At 41.9% G+C, this 27464-nt stretch overlaps 1 protein-coding gene across 4 annotated transcripts in view; it reads right to left on the bottom strand.

Annotated features, from left to right (window-relative positions):
• The window catches only part of NHSL1 (NHS like 1), a 300569-nt gene that overhangs the window by 133336 nt on the left and 139769 nt on the right, over positions 1-27464 (bottom strand). The window lies entirely within an intron of this gene.

The following is a 27464-nucleotide window of genomic DNA, read 5'->3' as shown; positions in this document are numbered from 1 at the left end:
CGCTGGCAGCCCCTACAGATCATTCCTCTATAGTTTGGAAGGATCTTCATATCATGAAGAACCATCATCTGACAGCTATGTTAGCAGCAATTAGCTGCAGGCTCCTGAGACTCCTAAAACCATGAATCATGACATGCAAAATATTTAGAGCCATATGCTGGAATGCACTGGGTGCAGCATTTCACCCAAGGCCACATAATCCCATGGTCCTGTGGGCATTAAAAGTCCCCTTACCTTGGGCGCCTGGGTGGCTCAGTGGGTTAAGCCACTGCCTTTGGCTCAGGTCATGATCTCAGAGTCCTGGGATCGAGTCCCACATCGGGCTCTCTGCTCAGCAGGGAGCCTGCTTCCTCCTCTCTCTCTGCCTGCCTCTCTGCCTACTTGTGATCTCTCTCTGTCAAACAAATAAATAAAATCTTTAAAAAAAAAAAAAAGTCCCCTTACCTTTCCATCACACAGACTTGGGTCAGGCATCCCCTCCCCAAAGCGTTATTCAGAGTAAGACTAATAAGCAACGAGTAGAGAACTGGGTCCAACTCACTTTACTCAGCACTGAGCAAATGTTTCAAAACTAACCCAGTGCAACAGAAAATAAACGCTGATTAAAAATGATAAAACAGAAATTGTGATGCCACCAACTTTGGCTTTCTTTTTCAACATCCCTCTAGCTATTTGGGGTCTTTTCTGGTTCCACATAAATTTTAGGATTATTTGTTCCATTACTCTGAAAAAAATTGATGGTATTTTGGTAAGGATTGAAACAAGATGAGATTGGGAGGGAGACAAACCATAAGAGACTCTTAATCTCACAAAACAAACTGAGGGTTGCTGGGAAGTGGGGGGTAGGGACAGGGTGATTGGGTTATGGACCCTGGGGAGGGTATGTGCTATGGCAAGTGCTGTGAAATGTGTAAGCCTCATGATTCACAGACCTGTACCCCTGGGGCAAATAATACATTATATGTTAATAAAAATTATTTTGAAAAAATTATAAAAGAGTGATTTTGCATCATACATCTACCACCGTTCACCGATATTTTAAGAAAAGGGCTCTAAAAGCATACGAGGACTGAGACCTTTTTAGAAGAAAAACAGAATTGCTGCAAAACATTCCTCAGATGGGACACCTCACACTACCATGGAAACCGTGACACTGAACAGCCATCAAGAACTAAGGGCAAAGCTAAAGGCATCTAGGGGAAACAGAGATTCAGTTGAAAGCTAAAAGGGTCCTCAAGAGCTCATGTAGTTTAAACCCCTCAATTCACAGATGAGGAAATTCAGGCCCAGACATGGCATATGAAATACCCAGTACACTCAGAAGATTCAGGAATGGGACCAGGTCATATCAGATCCCACCGCATTCAAAGTTTTGCTACTTACTGGGGCTGCCAGCTACATCAGCAAGCACTCTGAGCTATTAAACTGGAATGATATCTCTACTTTGATCAATTCCATAAAGGCAAAAACAATATCATTATGCAGAGCACCAGTGCCTGTAATAGTTCGAACATCAAATAATCTTCCTTTTTTTTTTTCAAATACTCTTTCTGAGTCAAAGACAATTTTGAGAATCTTAAAATACTCAGATTTTAAATTTTAAAAAATTTAAAAAATTTTAAAAGACCATGGTGCAAGAAAAATATAAAAAATATAAAAACATCCTGAATGCTGCCTTCTATTTCAGAGGTACGTGGAACCCCTAAAATCCACATATGCATTTTCTAAGGATCTATGGACCTCCCTGAAAAAAAAAAAAAACATTGTGTTTCCTCCCTAATGTCTCCATCCTACAGCTAGATTTTAAATTTAGGAATACCTAAGCTCTGAAATAAACCTTGAACTGTTCCTTACATTCAGGGAGTACTGTTGGATGCTTTTCTAACCCACCCTCCTTGAAGTGTGTGCACCTGTAGACACAATAGCAGGGACAAATAGGTGTCATTAGTAACCAGTGTGTTTCCCGCCAGTCCTTCCTGTCCTTCCACACATCTGAGAACAAGCCCATGAGAGGGGGCTGGAGGAACACCCACTGCCAAGCAGCCAAGAAGGCCAACTGGTCCATTCAGGGACTAGACTCCAGATTCTTGTTCATTTATGTTAACTAAAAAAAAAGAAAAAGACTCTCCTTCAAAGTAAATGCACACGTATGCTGGACTTCCAACTTAATGTATTTCCCATTATTCACAAGACCTGTGGATATGTCTGTACAATAACGAATTCTCTACTGACCAGCTCTTCTACATTTCTATCATACTGGCGCTTGATGATGAACATCTTGCTTTATGTAAAAGAAGGTCAAATAAATTAACTACCTTTACAACTGTGTCGGAGTTCCCCCATAGCCAAAAGAGAACATAACATTTAAATGTAACAGTTTGGGGCACCTGGGTAGCTCAGTGGGTTAAAGCCTCTGCCTTCGGCTCCGGTCATGATCCCAGGGTCCTGGGATCGAGCTGTACGGGCTTTCTGTTCAGCGGGGAGCCTGCTTCCTCCTCTCTCTCTGCCTGCCTCTCTGCCTACTTGTGATCTCTATCTGTCAAATAAATAAATAAAATCTTTTTTTAAAAAAAGTAACAGCTTAAAACAAAACAGTAAATTAAAGTTTTAATTAGCTTTCACTATCTACGTTAGGTATGTACTCCCATTCGCTTAGGAAATCTTAAGTAGGCTGCTTGAAAAGCTATTACATTCATTCAATCCATATTTATTTAGCAACTACAATGAGCCACATATTTTAACCATCCAGATCCCAGAGCCACACAAATCTACAGCTCCCAGGGGCCAGTCTCAAGGCTACTCAGTGCCCGGCACTCCATGGAGATCACTGCTGATCTTCACAGTAACCCTGCTGTGCAATATCCCTGGGAGAGTCTACCCGGTTTCTTCCAGTGCCATCATCAGTGGAATAAAACATCTTAATTTTACGCTTTTCCCTGTGATAATCTACAAGAGAATACACTCTGGTCAGACTTTTGAACCAGACCTGCTGCACAGATTTTTGTCTGCATCCCTTACTGTGCGGTGGTTTTTTTCATCTCCCCCCTCACTGTCAGGCTGTCAAACTGTCCTCACAGGTGCCAATAGCTGCTCCCTGCCTACCGCTTCACCTCTGCCAGGCTCCAGGCTTCGAGGAATCAGATAAATCATCTTGCTTCAATTATGTGTTTAGGGGGAGTTGATAAGCCCCCACAGAACCAAATATACAGCTTTAGTACAAGGGCTCTGCCACAGCTGCCTGTTGGCCGGCACCCTCGCCCTGGGACTGGCCAGGTGAGCGTCCCACAGTTGAAATGGTGGGAGCAACCTCTGGGCTAACACCCCCAAGCGGGACTAAACCAGATTTATGACTCATTACCTCTTTCGTGATAAGTTCTTAACACTTGAGGGTGGTGAGAAATTTAGCCATCGTGAATGACAAAAGGACAAGAAATTATATTATTTTAGGAATGACTTATGTCCAACACTAAAGAAAAGTTAATGATAAAAACTGGGAGGCACCAGAATATATTCCTAAAGGAAGTTCTGGGATCATCATGTTAGTTGGGTACTCCTAAATCAAATATCCATTAATTTAAAAAGATTTATTTGTGTTTCTAGCAAGAGCCAAATGGATAGATCAAATACATTTGGAAAGTCCTTGCCAAAAGAAACAAGATTTCCTATTTCAATATATACTGACATCCTTAAAAAGGACTTCTGCTCAAACAGAAGTCTTCGATTTAATAAAAACTGTTTAACGTGACAAGACATCATTGGATCAGACAGACCCCTCAACCCACCCGGGCGTGTAATTGCCCCATTTGCCATCTGTGGAAAACGCCAGCCAAGAGTAGGAACTAATTTCAAGTGCCATCAGTTTCTTGGCCTCAAAAGCCACCAACGAGCACTGCAGCTTTTCATTTCTGTGTGTGCCTTTCCTGCCCTGCCCCTCACCCTTCAAACCTGGAAGAAGGATGGAGAGAGGCAGAACCCTGCCCTGAGAAATGAGTCGAGAACAGTGTGGGCTGGTGGAGCTGGTGAGGTGGGCTAGTTTGGTTGGAAGTGGGGTGCACCCATAGAAGGCCTAGAACAGAGACGAAGGTGCCACAGCAGTGAGAGGAGCCGCTCTCAACTGGGTCGTGTTGCAAAGCAGCCCTGCCCAGACAGGAGCAGTGAAGTGTGCACACTATCAGGTTACCACATGAATCACCCAGACAACCCACAGGGACCTTTAGTGTCTGGGACAGGGAACGGTAGGTTTTCCAACTGTCGGCTCTTGTAAATAATTTAAGAGTAGATTGATATGCAAACTTTCTATGAGGTAGTTTGTACACACTAATAGTGAAAGCTGATCTCAATATCTAGAAGTCAACAATGTGAGCCAGACATTTATAATGAGAAAACAAAACAAAACCAACAAAACAAAACACATATTACACCCAGGGCCACTGCAGCCAACTCCCATAGAACACTAAATCCTCCTGTCATCTCCTCCCAAGCCCTAAGGAATTAAACTGATTTACTCAAGAAAGAGGTCATGGAAGACAAAATGCTGTCAATTACCCATTCAGAGACAATTCAGGGTTCCCTCACCAACCACTGCTTGCTTCAATATTTAAAAGAGAAAAGCACTGCCTTTTTATTAAGCCGTAGCTTTAAAAGAGAGAAGACGTTCCCTTCAGGGAAACAAACATGTTGTTCCCCTCAAATGGAAAGAGTAGATGCAAACATCTATAATTATAGATCATCCCAAGCCTGAATCCCACCTTTCAACGTCTTCCTATCTGAAAGGGACTCCTGAAATGATCTGACACTCGAAGACTTTGCCACATTGTTACCGCGGGATCACTTGATAGGGGAGCAGTAGGTCAGCACATTACTGCTCTCAGCCCCCGGGGCGGGGTACGCAGCAAGGGGATAAAGGCTGTCCCTGGGACAGAAGCCATCACTGACTGATGGGTGCCATGGAATGTCAGAAGCCGGGTGAGCAGTTGATTACCCAGAGCCGAACTCCTTCCCAACCCTAACCAAGAAAATGTCTTCATCCAAGGGGTTTGGCTAAAAAGGTCCCTTAAGAGTGAACACTAACTTTGAGACTCTTCTCATGTAAGAACAAGGATGAACTTGCTCTGAGACAGAACTAAAATTCCAAATTAAAAAAAAAAAAAAAAAAAAAGTTTTAAAATCATGATCTTTTTTGTACTTCCTATGCCTCTCCTATGGCCTCTTCAGTAATCTAATAATTATTGGATCTAATAATTATTATTATGTTTACTACTTACTCAACCAATTCTTCACAAACTTTGTCATGTACATAAATCACGGGAGATTTTATTAAAATGTAGAGTCTGGGGCGCCTGGGTGGCTCAGTGGGTTAAGCCGCTTGCCTTCGGCTCAGGTCATGATCTCGGGGTCCTGGGATCGAGTCCCGCATCGGGCTCTCTGCTCGGCAGGGAGCCTGCTTCCTCCTCTCTCCCTCTCTGCCTGCCTCTCTGTCTACTTGTGATCTCCCTCTGTCAAATAAATAAATAAAATCTTAAAAAAAAAAAAATGTAGAGTCTGATTCGGGTGTGGAGCAGGGCCCGAAATTCGGAACTCCTCAAAGGGCCCAGGTGATGCCAGCCCCCAGGTAACTTTGAGTTAGCACAGTACTAGACTGGACTGCCCCCTAGGGGCAGGGATCTCATCTTTTGATCTCCATTATATCTTAGGATAGCTACACACTGCCAGGAGGAGTGGCTGTTGGTAGACAGAACCATCTATTCATTTGCATGTACCTCTTTCTTTTGATCTTAACATGTTTTAGGAAAAGGAGATAATGAGACCTCTACAGCACTCATTACTTTATCACTAAATTCCAAAAGGCAAAAGCAAAGCAAAATTTGTTAGCTGACCAAAAATATATATAATTCTGAATTAAAGAGTACTAATGAAATTCTGTTGGTCATAGAGTTAGACTGCTTCACTTTGAGAAGAGGGTCATTAACTGTGAGGCTCTATGCTTTTCTTACTCTGTTAGGACATTCTGCACTGCTTCCATCTGCTGAGACTCCAGAATCCAGGGATCCGGCTCAGAATCCATGGCAATCAATAATGAGCCAAATTTTAAAATGCAGCCCCCATCTTACCTTATAATCCACACAGACAGGGCAGGACCTCCTGTGTTCCACCATATGAATGTAGTTGTTCTGTGGTAGTGGAAATTTTTTTTATATCAGTTTTTCCTGGTATCTTTTAAGACAAAGAAAATTTTTCCATCAACTTTTAAGTGACCCTCTAAGGGTCACTTGTTTTTTTTTTTTGTAAAGCCATATTCACTGTGGGCCCTATATATCTGGTTTTTCAACAGACATTTTATCAATTTGGCTACCCTTTATTACACTGCTACGCCATGGCAAACATGTTAGACATTGCTAATAACTTCAGTGATTCCACTGACCCAGACAAATCTTACTTCTAACGATGTGAGTAAACAAAATTAGGCATAAAGTACATGAAAGTCATACATTTGTGGTACCCTGTACTCACAAACAGGAAAGAGACAGAAACGCAAATATATAAATATATCTGGGATTATTGCAATTCCCCCTAGCCATCGGTTTTTTACTATTTTCAGCAATGGGAAAGAGCCCAAATAAAGGGATTGGTTTAAATATTTACTGATCTCCTTCTGGGAGATCAGTCAGGCAGGCTGATTCTAAAGCACAGAAGTCAGAACCCTGTCCTGGAATTTTAAGTGTATTTTAGGACAAAAGATATACACACAGCTATTTTTAACTTAGTGCAAGAAAGAAAATAAAGGAAACAAGTAGGGTCCTTAAGTCAAGTAGGGTCTCTGGCAGGGCTCTGCAGGGTGAGAGGTACTCTCAGAAGAACTTCCTGGTGATCGGGGGTTTGGCCAATCAATGGTGTCTTGGTAAACCAAATGGGGTGAGGGGTGTGGGAGCCCTGATCCATAGTATTTCCATGTAAACACTTCAACTATGGCCAATTTCAAGTTACCAACAATTCACAACCAGCATGCTAAAATCGTAAAAATTTCACAATACCCAAAGTATGGAGATAGCCCAGATGTCCATGGACTGATGAATAGATAAAAAAGATGTGGTATACATACACAATGGAATACTACTCAGGTATCAGAAAAAATGAAATCTTGCCATTTGCAACGAAGTGGATGGAATTAGAGTGTATTATGCTAAGTGAAGTAAGTCAGTCAGAGAAAGACAAATACCATATGATTTCACTCATATGTGGAATTTAAGAAACAAAACTGAATGGGCAACAGACACATGAAAAAGTGCTCCACATCACTCGCAATCAGGGAAATACAAATCAAAACCACGCAAGCTACTACCTCATACCAGTCAGAATGGCTACAATTAACAAGTCAGGAAATGACAGATGCTGGCAAGGATGCAAAGAAAGGGGAACCCTCCTACACCGTTGGTGGGAATGCAAGCTACTGCAGCCACTCTGGAAAACAGCATGGAGGTTCCTCAAGAAGTTGAAAATAGAGCTACCCTATGACCCAGCAATCACATTACTGGGTATTTACCCTAAAGATACAAATGTAATGATCCAAAGGGGCACATGCACCTTAATGTTTAATAGCAGCAATGTCCACAATAGCCAAACTATGGAAAGAACCTAGATGTCCATCAACAGATGAATGGATAAAAAAGATGTGAGGTACACACACACACACACACACACACACACACACACACACTGGAATACTACACAGCCATCAAAAGAAATGAAATCTTGCCATTTGCAACAACATGGATGGAACTAGAGGGTATTATGCTGAGTGAAATAAGTCAATCAGAGAAAGATAATTATCATATGCTGTCTCTGATATGAGGAATTTAAGAGGCAGGGTGGAGGGTTGTGGGGGGTAGGGAGGTAATAAATGAAACAAGATGGGATTGGGAGGGAGACAAACCATAAGAGACTCTTAATCTCACAAAACAAACTGAGGGTTGCTGAGGGTGGGCGGGTAGGGATAGGGTGGCTGGGTTATGGATATCGGGGAGGGTATGTGCTATGGTCAGTGCTGTGAAATGTGTAAACCTGATGATTAACAGACCTGTACCCCTGGGGCAAATTATATGTTAATAATAAACAAAAGAAAGAAAGAAACAAACAAAACTGATGAACATTAGGGGAAGGGAAGGAAAAATAGAATAAGATAAAAACAGAGAGGGAGGCAAACTATAAGAGACTCTTAACTACAGGGAACAAATGGAGGGTTGTTGGAGGGGAGGTCAGTGGGGGCGATGGTGTAATTGGGTGACAGGCATTAAGGAGGGCACTTGATGTAATGAACACTGGGTATTATATGCACCTGAATCACTAAATTCTGTCCCTAAAACTAATAACACACTCTGCAATAACTAACTTGAGTTTAAATAAAATCTGAAATAATAAATACAATAATAAAATAAAAAATGAAAAAAAATCATAAAATCCTAAATATTTAAGAACGGGATTTCAAAGCCAGTACACGCTGGCTCCAGTATACCAATGAATTTGGCTAACATGATAATTTGGTAAAAACAATGGGTTAGTAGAATATTAACAGCCCTACAATCACTAATGTTTTAGTGTTAGTAATGGGGGGAAAGAAAAAGGGTGTGCAGCTGTGATTAAGGGAAGGCCCTTGACAAAGGAGTTTATCCTGGATTATCCAGGTGGGCCCCAAAGGCATCTTTTCAAGTCTTTTATAGGAGAGGGGCAGTGGGAGACCTTGCAGATAGGCAATGTGAGCATGGGAGCACAGACGGGAGCTATGTAGCCACCAGCTGAGGAGAGAAGCCGGGCCACCAGAAGCAGGAAGAAGAAAAGGACAGAGTCTTCCCTTAGAGCCTCTGAAGGGAACACAGTTCTGCCAACACCTCAATTTCAGACTTCTGGCCTCCAGAACTGTGAGAGAATACATCTACATCTTTTAAGTCACAGTGTTTGCAGCTTTTTTTTTGCAATAGCCTTAAGAAACAGGTTTGGGGGACACCAAAGGAGAGTTTTGCCATCTGTGACATCTCTAAGCATTTCTGTTCATTTTATAGGAACTAGTGGAAGCTGCTTCAACTGTCAACAACTGCCAACTTTTAAAAAAATACTTGATGGGAAGAACACTAATAAGGGTCTCGAAGTATAGATACCACGCTTCTAAGTAGTTTGCACTGACTTGGCAACACAGTGTGACCTCATGCCCCTCCTTTCTGAATCTTTTAGTCTTTGACAGGTAAGTATGCTTTTCCTTTCATAATAAGAAAAATAAAAGGTTGGAAGTTTCAAGGTTCCACTTCTTAAAAATTCAGTTTTAAGCCAATAATGCCTGATTTGATTGTTTGGGAGAAAAATATCTTTTTTTAAATGTGGAAAATACTTCCAGTTCTTCCTGTTTTTTCCCCCTTTTTTTGTAGTTTTTTTTTTTTAAAGGGCAGTTTTAGATTCACAGCAAAACTGAAAAAGTTTTCCCATATACCCCTTTCTCCCATATAGGAAAATATTTTTAGTTTTGTTTAAATAGATCATGATGTGATAAAAAGCACTACTTTTTTTTTTTTTTTTTGCAAAGTGGCATTAATTTGAAGAGGAATTTTTAAATTATTGAGAATATGTAGATGAATACAATCAGTAATCTTCAAAGTACTTCTTCTCCTCAAATCCAAATAATCCCTGTTCCCCTTTTCCCCGGGGCATAACTGAGTGAAAACGAATGATAAATTCAAACCTTAAAAAAAAAAAAATTGGTGGGGCAAAGAAAACTCTGAGAAGTTCTGAAAGCACTGAGCAGACAGTCATCATGCTCACATTCAACTTTCTTGCCTTTCAGGCAGCCAGGCTGTTTGACACCATCTTGAGAGTAAGTGTGGAGTCAGAATGAAAACAACACACCCTTTCCCATTAGATTATTCCCTCTAACAAAAACCCTGGGAAATGTATTAGTACACATATTTGATATTTGTAGATACTGAGCATAAAGGTGATCAAACAACTTGCCTAAGGTCCCCAAGTTATTTAGATAGCAGAGCTGAGACTCGAAAAAACATCTGATGGATGAGGCACCTGGGTGGCTGAATCGGTTAAGTCTCCGACTCTTGGTTTTGGCTTAGGTCATGATCTCAGGGTTCTGGGATGGAGCCCTGCGTTGGGTTCCACACTCAGGGGAGAGTCTGGTTCCCCCCATCCCTCAAATAAATAAATAAATAAATAAATAAATAAATAAATAAATAAATAAATAAATAAATATTTTTTAAATGAAGGGGCATCTGCCTGACAACAAAACCTTAGCTTTCCCTTCTCCCTACTCATGGCCACAGCCTTCAGGTCTCTTATGGGCCTGCCGTAATGCCCTGAGGAATGGGCTGCCCGGCTTTCAGCTGTGCCCCCTTCAAAGCTGTCCTCCATGTGCCAACTCACACCATACTCCAAGGCCCTGGTGCTCGATGCATGATTAATAGTTCTCGTCTTCTCCACTTGCTTAACTTTTATGCACTCTTCACACCTTCGACCAGGAGCTATCTAGCCCAAATAAGCAAACAATTACTGGGTACTAACTATACCACTAAACTAGTGCTACATAACAAATGACTCCAAACTTGTTAAAACTCCAAATGCTTGTTAAAACAAACAATCACTTATGATTTCTCATCACTCTGTGGGTTGTCTGGAGGTCAGCTAGTTCAGGCTGGACTCAGTTGGGGGTGGCTCTGCTCCAAGGCAGCTGTCCCAGGATGCTCAAGACTGAGGAATTTCCCAGGATATGGAAATTGTTTTAAAACTGGGGCAGTCCCAAGTATCCCAGAATGTTTGGTCACCTTAGGTTAGCCTCTGCGTGCCTCTAGGTGGCTCTCCTCCCCATCCTAGGACCAGTAGGCCAGTCCAAGCTCATCTTTCTCACAGCAATGGCACCAAAGAGCAAAACTCAACTACCCAAGCCACCTCTGCATTGAAGCTGCTAACATTCCACGGGCCAAAGCACGCCAAGCGTGACCAGGGCTTCACGCACAACGATACACTCCCATCATCCAAGCAAGCCAGGGGGAGGAGATGGATGGTTCTGAATCTCATGTACCATGGGCACCTCCTGGTTACCAAGGGTTGAAGACTCCTAGGACACCATTCCTGACTGCAAGGATTAGATTGTTAGATGCCCTGCCTAATCTGTTTCCAAAGCACCCCATAAAGAGAGAGGCTGCATTTACCTCATCACATCTCAGTCATTAAGAACCGTAAACTGGGAAAACCAAGCCTTATGTCACCATGTGCACAGTACCCGGAATACATTAAGGATCAAATCAATGCTTGTTAAATTAAACGGGTCAGTGATATGCCCTTCATCACTACTTTTCAACTTTCTCCTGTTAAATGTACTCCAGTTTCTTTACTGGACTTTCTTTGATATTCTCCCACAAGAAATGCTAGCTTACATGCAGGGGTCAACAAAATTTTGGGAAACAGCCAGACAGTAAACATTTCGAGCTTTGTCTTTGTTGCAACTACTCCATCTGCCACTGTGGCAAAAAAGTAGCCAGATGATAAGTAAACAAAATCAGGGTGGCTGGGTTTCAATAAAACTGTATTTACAAAAATAGGTGGTGGCCTGTATTTGGTTCACAGAATATAGTTGGCTGACCTTTGATTAGAAAAAGAAGTATAAGCGGTGCTGAGAGTTGTGTGGACTACCCAAGCATAGACAGTTCACAAATGTTTACCAAACTGTGTTCCTTAGGACACGTGTATCGGAATCACGACGGATTGGGGTGCGGGAGGGAGGGAACCAGAAGGGCTTATTAAAAATGCACATTCCTGGAGTCTATTTAATACACACCTCTGGAGAGAACCTGAGAGTCCACATTTAAACAAGCTTCCGAGATGCATCTTTTGCATGCTAAAATTTGAAAATCACTAGTTTCAATACCTAAATTCAACATCTAAATTATATTAGAATATCAAGTAAATGTATAGAGTTCAAATCCCTACTTATAATATCACTGAAAATGTACAAACATCATAGATATAATACCAAATACATACAACATAAACTAGGATGATATACTAAAAATTTTATCAGTGGGTATTATAAGCAGAATACAGGATAACAGATTGTTTTAATTTTTTATTTTGGATTTTCTATTTTTCCAAAATATGTATGCTAAACATACACCATAAAATTAAAAAAAAAATTTTTTTCAAATAATCTTTACACCCAACATGGGGCTCACATTCACAACCCCAAGATCAAGAATCACACACTCCAGTGACTAAGCTAGTCAGGCTGCGCTACACTGTAAAATTTTTAATCATCTAATGTTTAATTTTCACTCAGAGTTATTAGAAACATAGGGAAAAGGAGAGAAATCAGCACAGATGTAAGAGTTAGCATTTCACCATTTTTGCTTCAGTTTTTAAAATATAAAATGTTACAGATAAATATCCTCCTGTCCCAAGTCTCCCAGTTTAGCCATTATTCTAAATTTGGTTTGTATCATTCCCAACATACTTTTCACACTTTTTCTGAATACCAGTGTGTTCATCAATAAGACACAATACTGTTTTCTCCAAGTTTCACAGATGGCATTATAATCCCCAAATATTTTTAAGATTATTTTTATAAAATGGTTAATATTAAGAACTTTTTCACCCTGCAACTAAAGGAACCATGGTGGTACCTCTTATAAACCAGTCTACCTGATCCTTTTCCTACAACCTCGTTCAGGTAATTAAAGGAACATATCACAGCAGGATATATCTAAAAACGGATCTCTAAGTCTCTCTACTTGATGTGCAAATCTGCTTAAGGGCATGGCCTCTTATGTCTCTTGCATATACTATGTCTATTAAAATTTCACTCATTGCTTAAGAATGTTTTCTTAAAAAGCCTAACAAATTTAACCTTTCTGGAACTCATGAAAACATAACAGGCAGAATATAAAGACACCTTTATCTTTATATGTTTTTCTCTTTAGCTCAACAGTCAGAGACACTGCCAACTCCTCCGACAGTCACCGAACTCTCCAAGTAAAAAGGCAATTTAAAGAAGGGGAATCTAATTGATAATGACTACTTTAGCTGTCCCTGTACAATCACATTTGTCAGCCTTCAGATAATAAACTCATGTGATAAGGAGAAATTTAGAAAACAAAAGACCTAAAGAACCCTTAAGACATTCAGAAATTTTTAGTTGAAACACTTGTTCCCCTGGGTAGAAATATGGATGGTTAAGTCAAGAGAACCTTTGTTTCTCTAATACACTACTCGGAGATATACCATCAAAGAGAACTTCAAAGAAAAGATGAAGTACTTGTACAAAAAAACACTAGAGCCTTTCCACGAAGGCAGGCAGCCGGGAGTGGGCTGACAGAGCTCAGCAAGCACAATGAAGGCACTAGAGGGAGTCCCCTCTCAACCACCCAGCCCCCACCCCTAGCCCAGCCCCTCCACCATCCCCCTCAGACATGGCAGAACCCAGACAGTGTGGCCTCAAAAGGCACCCGGGTGGTGAATGCCTTCAGTTCTCATTCCCAGGCTCAAATCCCTGCACGCTGGAGACGCCACAGACTTTCTTCAGGTTGTTATGAAAACTGAAGTGAGTAGATGCTGACATCATTAGCGCTCCGTAATTCCCAGGTTATGCGCAAGAGCAGCAACAAAGAGGTTGGCATTGACCTTACAGGTCTTGAAGCAGGTACGGGCGACAAGCGAGATGACAGGTGAGAGCAGGTTGATTTGAACTGCACCTGGCGCCTGGTACCTGTAGTGAGGGTATGGGGAGCTGGAATGGAGGGCCCTACTCTGCTCAGGGAAATAGTTCACTCACACCACAGTCTCCAAGGGAAGGACTGAGTGCCCCCATCTCACCTATAATGACAAGATTCTCAAGTCACTGCACTTGTGTCCTATTCACAGTCATTAGGCACATTTCTCTCCCCAGAATGATGAGGCAATGAATGGCTCAAAGTAAAGTGTAAAATCTGACACCCTAAAAGGAATTACAAAAATAGCCCAGGTATGGCTACTTACCTCATTGGTAATAACATTTTAAATGGCAAAAAAAAAAAAAAGAGAGAAAGAAAATGCTATATTTTGTCAAACCACCTCTTTCTCTCTATCTCTCTCTCTCTCCCAAAATGTGCTCCAGGCATTTTCCAAAATTCCCTTTGCTGATAAGTTCTCTAGGAAAAATAAATGAGCACAGAAGAAAAATGCCAGTTACTGTACAGTTCCATAAAATACACATTATTGGTTATTGTTGGTAAGAAAATGTTTAGCTAAAAGTTACATTTCAAAATAAGAAAAGGAAAAAAACGGTCTCAAATAATTTTTCTTTAATAAAAAAAAGATATTTATTTATTTGACAGACAGATCACAAGTAGGCAGAGAGGCAGGCAGAGAGTGAAAGGAGGAAGCAGGCTCCCCACTGAGCAGAGAGCCCGACTCAGGGCTCGATCCCAGGACGCTGGGATCATGATCTGAGCCAAAGGCAGAGGTTTTAACCCACTGAACCACCCAGGTGCCCCTCAAATAATTTTTAATCTATCACACAGTTCAATACTACTTATTCAGCACACAGGAAATTTTAGCATGCTACAGCCTGCATTTGAGATCAGGTCAAATGATGTCACTTAAGAAACTGACATCACTTAAGAATTACCTAACTGGGGCTCCTGGATGGCTCAGTCAGTTAAGCATCTGCATTTGGCTCAGGTCATGATCCCAGATTCTAGGACTGAGTCCTGCACTGGGCTCTCTGCTCAGCGGGGAGCCTGCTGCTACCTCTACCTGCTGCTCCCCATTTGTGCTCTCTCTCTCAGATAAATAAATACAATCCTTAAATAAAAAGACAGAATAACCTGACTCATTTAAGAATTAATAAGTATGGCCTCTATAAAATGAGATTACAATGAAGTCCGAGGCAAGATCAAAAATCTAATTTACCTAAGTAGGGGATGGCCTCATACTAAAGTGTAACTAAAGAAATGGATAGCTGAAGGATGCCTGGGTGGCTCAGTTGGCTAAGCGTCTGCTTCAGCTCAGATCATGAGTCCTGGGATTGAGCCCCACATCAGGCTCCTTGCTCAGTGGTGAACCTGCTTCTCCCTCTCCCTGTAGCTCCACCTGCTTGTGCTCTCTACCTCTCTGTCAAATAGGTAAATCAAATCTTAAAAAAAGAGAAATCAATAGTCTATTAAGATGTTCTGCCACCAGCCTAATAAAGGTAGTAGAGAGGGATGTAAACAGAGGATAATCCAGAAGTATTTACAGGTGTCCAGGGTCCTGGGCCCAGCACAGTGCACTGCAAGTCCCCGATTTTGGTGGCCCAGCACTGCCTAAGGAGATACAAGATAAGTCAGCCCCAACTGGCACTGTAGAAGTGCCTTCATTCTCAACTACGGCTACACATCAGAAGCATCTTTTATGAGAGATTCTTATTCAATAGGTTATGTGTAGATTAGGTTTTCGGTGTTTTGTTTGGCACACATGTTTCTTTTTAAGATTTACTTATTTGAGAGAGAGAGAGCACAAGCTGGGGAAATAGGCAGAGCCAGAGGGAGAAGGAGACAACCCCCCCACCCCACCCCAGCCAAGCAGAGAGCCTGATGTGGGGCTTGATCCCAGGACCCTGGATCAAGACCTGAGCTGAAGGCAGGTGCTCAACTGACTGAGCCACCCAGGGGCCCCTGTTTGGCACATATGTTTTTAAAAAGCTTCATGGTTTATGTTAGGTATGGCCCCCACCTCTAATTAAGAACCAATTAATCTTTAAAGAAAAGGAAGAAGCCTGCCCTTTTTCCAATTCTAATTTTTAAAAGTGTGTAAAAGGTCACTGAATGCAAAGCATGAAATTAAGCCTCCTTAGAAATACCCTGATGAGATGCTGGTGTCAGTTGTGCCCAGAATTTGAAAGCTTGGCACCCAACCAAAGGGGCAGGCATGGCCTTCCACAGTCACTGGGAAAACCAAATCCTATATTTCACGCTGATTGTTTAAAGTATAGAAGCTTGGGACCAAAGATCTCAGAGATGAGCCTGTCACCTTCATTCTACAGATACGGAAACAAAGAACTGGAGAGGTGGTCGGCCACACTGTGATGCCAGCTCCATGCCTGTAGGAATCGCATCTAAACACTTTTCACTGTGTGGCCCTAAGTCCAATAGGTTCACCACAAAATATTCAGAAATTGTCAGGTGTAGGTCATTGCCCAAGTTGGGACCCAGAGCGAGGCGCAGTTTAAAATGATGATGATGACTGTACACAACAACTATACTCTGCAAACCAACTGATGGTAAGAGGTGAAGCGATTTTCTGAGATCAAGCTTCTCCAACGCTCTGAAACGTGAATCCATCTGTCTTCACCACTGCCCTGAATCACCAGAATCATCTGTCCTTGGAAGAGACAGGCAGCATGTTAAAAAAAAAAAAAAAAAATTCTTTCTGAGATTAACACAGCAAACTAATCTCAAAACGTGTTGTTATTAACATTTTAACACCTGGGCTGGAAAAAGCTCTGGAAGAGAGGAAATTAATTGTGTCAGATTGGCAACATTAAGTGTGAAAGGTTTAAATTAGAGCAGATGGCTCTATTAGAAGTAAGACTTCATGCTTCATCTACGGTCCATTGAGAATCATGTTTGCAATGCGGTCTCACATCCGGAGGCCGTTCACCAAAACAGTTCTCGAAACACTGCACAGTCTGCAGGCGGTTTACCAGTAGACGGCAGAACATAACAACCCACCTTCCATAAAGCCCCAGGCTGCGGAGGCTTAGGGGAATTCACCGGAAAGTGGGATTTGTCTTCAAACACAGACGAGGACTAGGTTAGGAAGCAGCCAAGGAACCTAAAAACAATCAGGTATCCATTTACCTCAATAACCTACAGACTAAAATTTAGAAGCGTCTCTTGTACTTAAAATGGCAGCACTGGTGAGGATCTAAAAAAGTATTAGAGGCCAGGGTCCAGCCTGAAGCATACCCAGGCCCCCAGATCAGTGTTTCTCAAACCTGCCTGATAAGCAGCATGACCTAGTGGTGCTTATTAAAATACAGACCCTGGGGCCTCACTCCGGACACACAGAACCTCTGCAGAAAGGGCCCAGGGATCACCTGAGGATGATGTCAGACAAGTTGGCTGCCCCCAGACAACACACGCCTGTGTACTACCTACCTGAGGGGCAGGTATCCCACAACCTAATGTGTGGCCCCACAGGTTAGGATTCACTTCCCAAGTTGTCCAGGGAAGCAACAAATGGTGGGCGGGGCTGACAAACCTCTCGAGGCTTGGCCCAGATTATGAAGGGGCCAGGCAAGCCCTCCACTCAGCTGGGAGCTGTCCCATCCACCCCTTCCTTGTCCCTCCCAGTCACCTCAAAACCTCATGGATCCCATCTTCTCACTCCTGGCTCACCCCTGCCTCCTGATCGCTGTCTACAGCCTGAATTTGCTCCCTACTTTGCATATTCAATCTCCCCCTCACAAATTCTGTCTGGAGCTGGAAGTTAGGGCTCCACTCTGCCCACCACGCCTCCCCATACTCCCTCTTCCTCACCCGGGACCGACACCTCCTCTAATCCTGTCTGTTTCCATCCACCTCATAAATGGCAAGAATCACCGCACCACAGGCTCCACTGCCCACCTCCAGGGGGACCCTGGTTTCTCTACAACAGTTCCACTCTTACAAGGCGCTGGCTGTTCAAACCACGAGGTTTCCTTTGAAGCCTGACTCCCACCTTGCTACCAAGGCAAAGATAATAACCTTCCTCTGAACAAAACCGAGTCTGAACAAGGCTGAGAGGAGTCAAGATGTCCCTGGGCCCTTCTCCCTTCTTCCCTAGGGTAAGCTCCAGCAGCACTCCACCGTGGTGGGATCCACCTCTATGCTTATTCTGGCCAGGATATCCCGCCACGTCTGCCTCAAACCACAGCCCAATCCTGTCAAACCCAGCTTTCCAGCCACCATCACTAACTGAATCCAAGCTTTGGGCGTTTGAGTTAGGACCCCACCATAAGCTCCACCCTGCCCTTCTGGACTGGTCTCAGTGCCCCTTCCTCTGTAGCATCACTTCTGACCTGCCAAGTGACTCCTGTTTGTTTACTCACTCCATCCTGAAAGCTCACATGGTGCCACAAGGCTGGCCCCACAGGACGCCTTAGTGTGCTTAGGTACCCCGTTATCTTTTCCCCTTTCCACCAACAGGGAACAATTCTTTGAAAAGAACAATTTTAAGTCTGTGGATGTTCACTAAAAATTTGCTTAATAGATAATGTAAGAAATAAGGCTTTATTCCTTTCCTCCTCCTTCCCTTCCCTCCACAAAACATGCCATTATGACAGAGAGCCAAAAAGCACAAATATGTAAATGAGGGAAAGCTGGACTCCAATCTTGCTTTCAACACATATTTATTGGCAAGTTGGTCTTGAGCATGCCTCTCTGAACCCCACAGAAAAAGTCCATAAAACAAGAGCAATATCGCCACCTACAGGGGAAAAAAAAAGCAAGAAGAGCAATATCACCACCTAGTGAGGGTATGAGTCAGACACAAACCTACAGCAGACAGAAACCATTATTGTCAGACAAATCTATTTGAACGTAAGAATTTACAGGATACAGTCGGGGGGGGGGCGGGGGAAGAATAGGTAAAGGACTACTGCCACAAGTTTTTCAAGAAGGTTATACTGGCAGCAAACAGTACCTTGTGGCTTAAGCTGCAGATAAAAGATAAAATAACAGAAATTTTCAAATATTTAACTTTGAAAGTTACCATATGAAATATTTTGGGGTTTTTCTTACACAGTTATTCTCTTATAATTAATATATTCTCATGGCCATAAATAAAACGAAAGAAAATTAATCATGACCCTTAAAAAATGGCACTTACTTGCTCCCCAAACATAATGCCAGATAAAGCAGGTTATCACTTTTAAAGAATACATAGGTAATTTCTAGGCACAGCACCAACACTTCACAGTACTTGTCAACCTAGGTTGCATGAAAGAAAACCACTGAATGAAAATAAGAGAACACAAGTTTATACAATAATGGCGGCCGAAACTCTGTAGCAAGAGTTAAAAATTACAAAGTGTCAGATATGCGGGTTGCTATTCTTAAGAATTCCTTAAGGAGAAATACCTAGTATTTCAGCAGGGTGATCTAAATATTTTCTTAAAAAAAAAAAAAAGAAAAGAAAAGAAAAGAAAGAAAGCATAACAAGGCGTATCAAACAAGGTAGCTAGAAACTATTTTACAGCTTTTGAAAATAAATCCTGATAAGAATAGGACATTTGGGAGCGCCTGGGTGGCTCAGTGGGTTAAAGCCTCTGCCTTGGGCTCAGGTCATGATCCCAGGGTCCTGGGATGGAGCCCAGCAGGAAGCCAGCTTCCGACCCCCTTTCTGCCTGCCTCTCTGCCTGCCTGTGATCTCTGTCTGCCAAATAAATAAATAAAATCTTCAAAAAAAAAAAAAAAAAAAAAAAGAACATTTGCCTGTAAATGGTGATGAACCTTTTTTCAAAAGGATTACATCTGCATCATCCTATATACCAAATGCCACAGCCATAGAAAATAAGCAGCCCACAGCTTTATAAATCAAAGTTAGTTGCTTCCTCACTTTCTGTTATGGACTCCCCTGGTCAAATTCTGTCAGAGCAGTTCACTTCAAATCTAAAAAATAAAGATTCATTTCATGAAGCCCTGATGAACCCCACCTGAAGGTCATTAAAACACACACACCCACTTCCACACAAACCAGAAAATCAGTAGAATTCAAAGACTCATTCATCTTAAAGCTAGAAGCTATGCTTAACAACACGTAATTCACACCTCCCATCATGCACAGAAGGGACATTTGGTCATGAGATGGTGTCCCTGAGGTGGTCAGTGGCCCAGTGGGGACTAGAGCCTTAGTATCACCCTATCTGGGCTCTGCCTGCTCTACCACACGTCAGGGCTGGCTCTGGAGTCAGTGAGTCCCCCCCTTGCTACTCTTCAAGCACATCCATGACTCACACTTCCGTTTCCTCAAATGGTTCCAAGTAGTCTTTGGTAGCACAGAGGTCATTCGTTCACAGGAACACTAACTCACTCGTTCAGGGCACTGACACACTTAGGAATCATGACTTACCATGCCACTTTCAAATCAGTGAAGTGAATGGCTAACTAAACCTAAAAATAAAAAGAGATCTAACTCTTAGCACTTAAAATACTTCCTTTCAACCTACTGTAAAACAACAGCCCATTTAGAAGATGAAAAGTAAGTCATTTCTTTCATCCAGCAGACGGCTCCCCAGGCACAGACTCATGCACATTATACTTCATGGGGCCTTTAAATATTTACTTGTTAGCAGTATTCTTCCTTTCGGGTCAAAGATTATAGTACTTAGCAACACAAAGAAAGCAGAGGGATATAGTTATGAATTAGTAAACTGCTCTGCCAAGCCTTCCATTTGTTAATTCAGTCCAACTTCAAAGGAGATTTTAAAAAGAGTTTCATCTGTCAGAAATTAACTGTAAGGAAATTACTGAATCAAAATGACTTGGCCAGTCTTCCCAAAACAGGCGTTAAGGGAAAAGTGTCTCCTTGTAGGTAGAGAAGCAAAAAGTTTCTTCCTATGCAAATAAGTTTGTTTAACTCAAACAAAGTTTTAAAAAGTTTTTTTGTTTCGCTAACAGCAGGACTCTCCCAGCTTTTGATATGCTAATGATGCTGTAAATTTCCAAGAATAGGGGGAGGGGGAAATTACAGTTTATTTGGTCACATTTATTATCTGGAGGGGAGGTGGTGGTTGGGAATAATATATGAAAAACACACTACACTGGTTCAGTATCTTCTAAGCAAGAGTAGAGAATGACTTTTCTAAAAGCATCATATATTTTTGTTCTTTAGTAGCAGAGAACAGCAGACTCTGATTCACAACTATTTCAGGATGAGTCAAGAGTCTCTGTTTTAAGTCAAAATGGAATTAGGAGAAGGAGCCTAACTGAGCTAAATCCTTCATAGCTTAATTTCTCATTGCCAACCAGACTGCCAACTCCCCTGGGCTTCTGAACTCACTCCCTGACTCTAAGCAACAGTCCCTATACCTGTTCCTGCGGAATTAATCAGAGTAGTGGCGTATTTCCCCTGAAATCTTTGATCTGCATGCTCTAGTCTATTTCAGTGGTTTTTAACCATGGCCATACATCAGAATCACCTAGGGAGCTTTTAAGTCTACAGATGTATGGCCCAATGCCAAATCTACAGACTCCAACATGATTCCCAAAGAGCAGCAGCCAGAGTTGAAAACCACCGTTCTGCTTCCTAGGAAGATGAAGTCAATAGACAAATAATTGATTGTGCATGTACCATAAATTGAGCACATTGACATTAATAAGGGTAGGGCTACCTAGCAACATTTTAATGAGTCCCCAAGTTCACAGACAAATGATAGCATTCGCAGGTGGCCCTATTCTTTTCTGGGACTTTTTCACAAGGAACAGAAACAAATGACTTTGAGAGGAGTACAGTGCTTAAGACAAGGAGTGTTCGTTCCACAAAGCTCTTGCAGGTGCAGATGGCTGCAGCTAGGGGGCTGTGGGTTCACACCTGCCTAAGCCCCTGCTCCCCCACACAGCCCACTACCAGTGCATGACCCGAATTTGGGACTCAACATTTCATTACATGGCTTGAACCTCTCTGGATGGTACCTGAGAAAGTCAAAACTGAAAATGTCTACTGTGCTAAAGCCGAGACTACTGTATGCTACATAGCACAGGGTGTCAGCCTCTAGCAGATCTCATAAGTAAGTCAACCCCCTACAAGAGATAGAAAGTGACTTCTGAAAAATGGTTTTCTTCTTAAAGTATATTTACTTAGCCTATCTTATACAGATAGTCCCTAAGCAGAGTATACCAGAAAAAGGCTTAGACAAGAGGTGGGAGAGAGTTAAAATCAAAGACATATTAATTTTTAAAGAAACCAACAACTTTAATATAGGAGACCCTGGAATAGACTATAAAAAGGGCTTCTCCCTCTTTCCTTTCTGAATTTCTTTAATCAGCAAAAAAGGTATCTATGCACCCTGAATGAGTAAAAATAGTCCAGCATAAAGACTGGTTAGATATGAGAAATGGTTAGATAACAAGACCATCAGTCCTGATGGAGACAATGGTAAGAGAAAGCGAAGGGTCTGCGGCTGGCTGCCAGGGCTCCCAGCTGTGCATGTCTGTGCTACGGGCTTCTGGTACTGGACAGACGGAGGTGCCTCCAATGCGGCCACCTTTCTCCTTCTTATTAACTGCATGGTAGCATTTCTAAGTCTCCTTTCCCTTTAACATAGCCCTCTTCCCACCCCAAGGAGGAAAAAAAAAGTTGTAAATCTCTCTTTGAAAACTTAAAACAAGAATATCCAGGACGAAAGTACCTCTTCCTTTGCAGCTTTCATGCCAAGCAACCGGAAAGACCTCTGGCAAAGATCTGAAAGTCCATAGGTATTCAAGGGTCAGTCAGATGCAGGTAAAATCACAGGGCCTAGGGGTCAGAACTGACCATGCCTGACCAGTGGAATCAGCCTGGATAAGTCACGCAACTCTCATGGTTTGTGACTATAAAATGAAGAGGCTCTATTACCAGCCCTGAGACCCTCCCAGCTCTAAGGATAGCATCCCCTGACAGGCCAGCTTTGAGCTACTTTGCACTTTCCAACAAACAATGCAACATGTTAACTACTGTTAAACTACAATGGAAAGCCTCCAGGGTCATGTGGAAAGCCTCCAGGGCCATGTGAAAGCTTTTTCACCAAAGGCATGAAAAGCACTTAATAACTCTAAAAATAGACTAAAAGGATTATGTAGATGTGTCAAAATGGGATTTTGATGGACTAACGTGGATTGCTCGACTATCATGACATTTGACTGAACAGGATTCCATTTGTTAATAGGCTTAAGATTATAAAGGGGGTGCTCCCTTTGGCCAAATTATCTTAGGATTCTTGAACGAATCAATAGCACCACAGAAGGACATCCCAAGGAGTCTGCTGAAACTAATTTATCAGAGCTTCTCCTAAGGATTAAGGAGCTCATGTACCTTTTTAAATTCACTTCCATTGCTCACCTAGATTCAACTGGGGAGCTAGGGGAGAACTCTCAAAGCTCCAGTGAAATAATGGTCTTTAAATGGTCTTTAGAGGCAGCAGTAGCATATGAGTTAAGCTCAACCGAAAAAACTCTATCAAAGAAAGTTTCAAGTGCACAAGATTCCTATCCTGGAATCAAAAAGTTGAAACCGCCAAAAGCCCCATATGCCTTACCTCTAGTGGGTCCCAGGTAAATGCTATTCCTTTTTTTTTTGAGTTATTTGAATATTAACATTGCCCTTTTGCTTCCTTTAGCAAATGCACAGTAGGAAGACCTAGAAGTGAATCTCACGACCCATTAAAATCCAAGAAGCAGGACAAACTCACTCTACTATCAAGCTGTTCAATAAATAAAGGACACTACAAGTTAAAAAGCACTTAAATATAATGCAGGTGCCTGTATACATGTCCACTTTCAATTACAAGTTCAAAACAAGAGGCACCTAGGTGGCTCAGTGGGTTAAACTGCCTTTGGGTCAAGTCATGATCTCAGGGTTCTGGGATCGAGCCCCACATTGGGCTCTTGGCTCAGCAGGGAGCCTGCTTCCCGCCCCCCCCCCGCCCCCCGTGTGCCTCTCTGCCTACTTGTGATCTTTCTCTGTCAAATAAATAAATAAAATCTTTTTTTAAATGTTCAAAACAAACAACAAAATAGAACATTGTTCTCTTATGTAACATATAGTCTTATGTCAATTTGACAAAGGTACACTTAAATATAAAGGTATCTAATAAGTTTCCCAACAGGACATCTTGGGCTAAAAATTAGAAAATAAAGAGAAATACAAATTTGTCATCAAAAACCAAGGAACAATTGACAGCATTTCTAATAATGTGAAAATCTAATGTAAACTTAAGACTTCCAAGTTCTTAGTTGAAAATAGTGTTTATTTTACTGAGCTAATGAATTGTTGATCAAGTACCTAAAGTCCTCTAACAAAGACCTTAATCTCTTAAATTTCCAGCATCAAATGGAAATGAAAGAATACACAGAATTATCGGGTATTTATGGATGACTACCACGTACTCAGTGGATTAGGCCCTGAGAAAGATGCCAGTTGAGTAAGAAGAGGTTGTGTCGTTGGGAAACAGGTCAGGCTTCCTGGTTAGGCAGGTAGGGAATGAGAGTAGGCATTACTACAATAAATGATAGATAATTTTCAATCTACGAACTGCATGGTTTTATTTTACAAGCGCCCTTTTACACATAGCAGAAAAGATGTGACGCGCATTAATATTAATGTTACACTTTCATTTGACTTCCCCAGTGGAGAACAACTTTTTGTTAATTTCTTCCCTTTCCTCTCTCTTAACAGATATTCATCATGTGTGGGGTGAGGGGATGTTCTCTTTCATAATATGCTTTCTATTCAGTTTTCCTGCATTCATCTTTGACTTTCTCATTTCCTAGTTCAGGTTCAAACTCACACCTTTCTTGCTTTCTGACAAGCATGTCTAGGTTGGTTAATTGTTCTCTTAGTGGGGATCTTTCTTATATTACTGACCTTTATTGAAAGTGCTCATCTAAATGTCCATTACCTAATTTTTTTTTCCCAATCCCCACCCAAGTCAATTTCTAATTTCTACCCATATTATTTCATTTACACATTTAACCCTGGAGGCAGTTTCGTTCTAAATGGGATCCGTGTGCCTCTTACTGCCATTTACAATTTTTTTCAAGTTATTATTGTTCATTTAATTCAATAATGTAGTATGTTTGCCAAATCCCATCTTATAAATTCCAGAAGATGGCCTAAATTCCTTTCCTGCATTTTCTTATAGTTAGCAGATTCTTTGAATTCATTCTGTTGTGGTTTTTTTTAGGGGTAAAGGGTGGTTGTGAGAGACTGGGTGACCTGGCATCCAGACACATTGGTCTGCTTTACTGGCTGGACACTGTACAAGCTGCATGAATTTGCAGTAGGGCAGGAAGAATTTACCTGCTTAACTTTCTCTCTCAAGTTTCCCAGGTATGTGGAAGGGTTACAGGAGATAATAATGTACACAGAGCATTTCACCAGACACTCCACAATGAATAATGGCTATTTTAAGTAGCATATCTTGGAAGGAATATGGATTTCTCCCTTCATGTGGAAACATTCCTTCTATCCTGCCTTCCTTGTGAGCAGTCATTCTCTTCCCTTCTTGCAGTCTTGAAGGAACAATCTGTATTGCCTCAGTTTCCCCAATGCACACCTCTTGCTTCAGTGCACAGTAACACCACTTCATAACTTGGGTCACCATTGTGTCATGTTTGTTGAGTCTACTGAAACCTAACTGCTACATGAGATGGCTGCTTCTCTACCTTAAGTCTTCTTTGCAGATCCTCTTCTGATTGCCCCTCAAATGTGATGCTCCTAAATGACCTGTTCTAGGAATCTCTCTTCTAGTCCCTGGTGATCTCTTTCAGTCAACATGGCTTCAACCACCATCACAGGCTATAATGTTTCCAGCACCCACACTCAGATGCCACATCCACTTTCTTTGCTGGCAATCTCCATCTGACTACCCTGCAGGCCCTCTAACTCAGCACTCCCAGATCAAAACTCAGAGTCCTTCCTCAAACACAGACAGTCCTCTGGCTGGTTATTATCCAACCCATCAGCCCTGCTGCCTAAGACAGAATGTTCAAAATCACCATGGACTCCTCACTACCCTTCTTTCTTTGAATCTCTTTAACCCACATCTTTAATTCAGGCCTAATTAAATGAAAGAGTTTATACAATGCCTTAGTCAGTTCAGGCACCTATGGTAATAATACCACCAAATGAGTAGCTAACCTAGGCAGATCTAGTGTCTGGTGAAGGCCTGCTTCCTGGTTTGCTTAAGGCGGGGGAGGTCATCTCACTGAATCCTCACCGGGTAGAGAAGAAAGAGAAGCAAGCTCTCATGTCTGTTCCTCAAAGGGCACTAATCTCATTTGTGAGGGCTCCACCCTCATGACTTAATTACCTCCTAAAGTCCCCACCTCCTAAGATATCACATTGGGGTTTAGGAGTTTAACACATGAATTCTGGAGGAACACAAACATTTAGTCCATAAAATACAGTAACAGGTACTCTGAAAGAACCAAGATCTATTGGCTACTTTCCAATCTTCTCTCCTGCTACCTCATGATTTGATTACAGCAGGCTTCTAATGGTACTTCCTGCTTCCTTTTTGCAGTTTATCTACCCTGTGATTGCCTCACAAAAACTACAGGGTAATCCTTAGTTCCTTAAAGTAGCATACAACAATATGGGTCTCAGTTTGGCTCTCTATTAATTAGCATCCCTTGGCTAAAAAATAACAGAATCAGCTTAAACAAACTTAAACAAGGGGAGTGTACTGGAAGGCCACAATGGTAGTTCATAGAAACCAACATTAGGAATACGAGTGAGCTCCAGAAAAAAATGAAAATGACAAGTCAGGGACCCATGAAATTACTTCTGCCAATGTCTTGTTTGCCCCCCCCCTTTTTTTTTCTCTCTGCAAATCATCCTCCTGCTCTCCCCAGTCCACATGGTAAGATACAGGCTTAGAACATTTCTGATAGGTTGAATTGTGACCCCCACACCCCTAAAAATGATATGTTGAACTCCTAAACCCCAGTCCCTCCGAATGTGACATTATTTGAAGATATGGTTTTAACACAGGTAATTATGTTTAAATGAGACCATCAGGATGGGCCCTAATCCAATGTCTTACTGGTATCCTTATTGGTAACCCTATAAAAAGGGGAAATTTATAGGCAAAGATAGATACAAATAGAAGAAAGACAGTATGAAGATGGCTGTCTACAAGCCAAGGAGAGAGGCCTGGAATAGTTCCTTTCCTCAGTCTTCTGAAAGAACCAACCATGCCAACACCTTATTTTAGTCCTAACACCCAAGTCCACTACACAAAAGAACCAAATCTCTCTCTTTCTCTTTCTCTCTCTCCCCTTCCTCTCCCTCTCTTCCCCCTCCTCCTTTCCCTTTCCTTCTCTCCCTCTTACGATACCAGTTCCCAAGAGGAGAAACTGACAGGCCAGCTTGGGCTTGGTGTCCAACCTAGCCCATACTGAATGTGGGGATCAGGTACCCTACACCATCTTGGCTCTGAGGATCAGGGGTGGGGATGTGGCATGCAGAGGTGCAGACCTTCACAAAATCATGAACTGCAACATGACTAATGTTCATTGGGGTCAATACTATAACAAGTTTGCTATTATGTTGTGGCAAATACTATGTCTACTCCATCAGCTTGATTGCTGGTACATACTGGCCAAATAGAGCAACACTTCTGGTAAATTACAGAGACACATTCAGCTGTCAATGACCAAATCTGCTTGGATCACCAAAACTAGGTGGTTGCAAGGCTTTGAAATTTTATAGTTAATAATACG

The sequence above is a fragment of the Mustela nivalis genome (assembly GCF_964662115.1).
Source record: "Mustela nivalis genome assembly, chromosome: 5".
NCBI lineage: Eukaryota > Metazoa > Chordata > Mammalia > Carnivora > Mustelidae > Mustela > Mustela nivalis.
The sequence above is the reverse complement of the archived record's forward strand: the minus strand, read 5'-3'. Positions and strand labels throughout refer to the sequence as shown.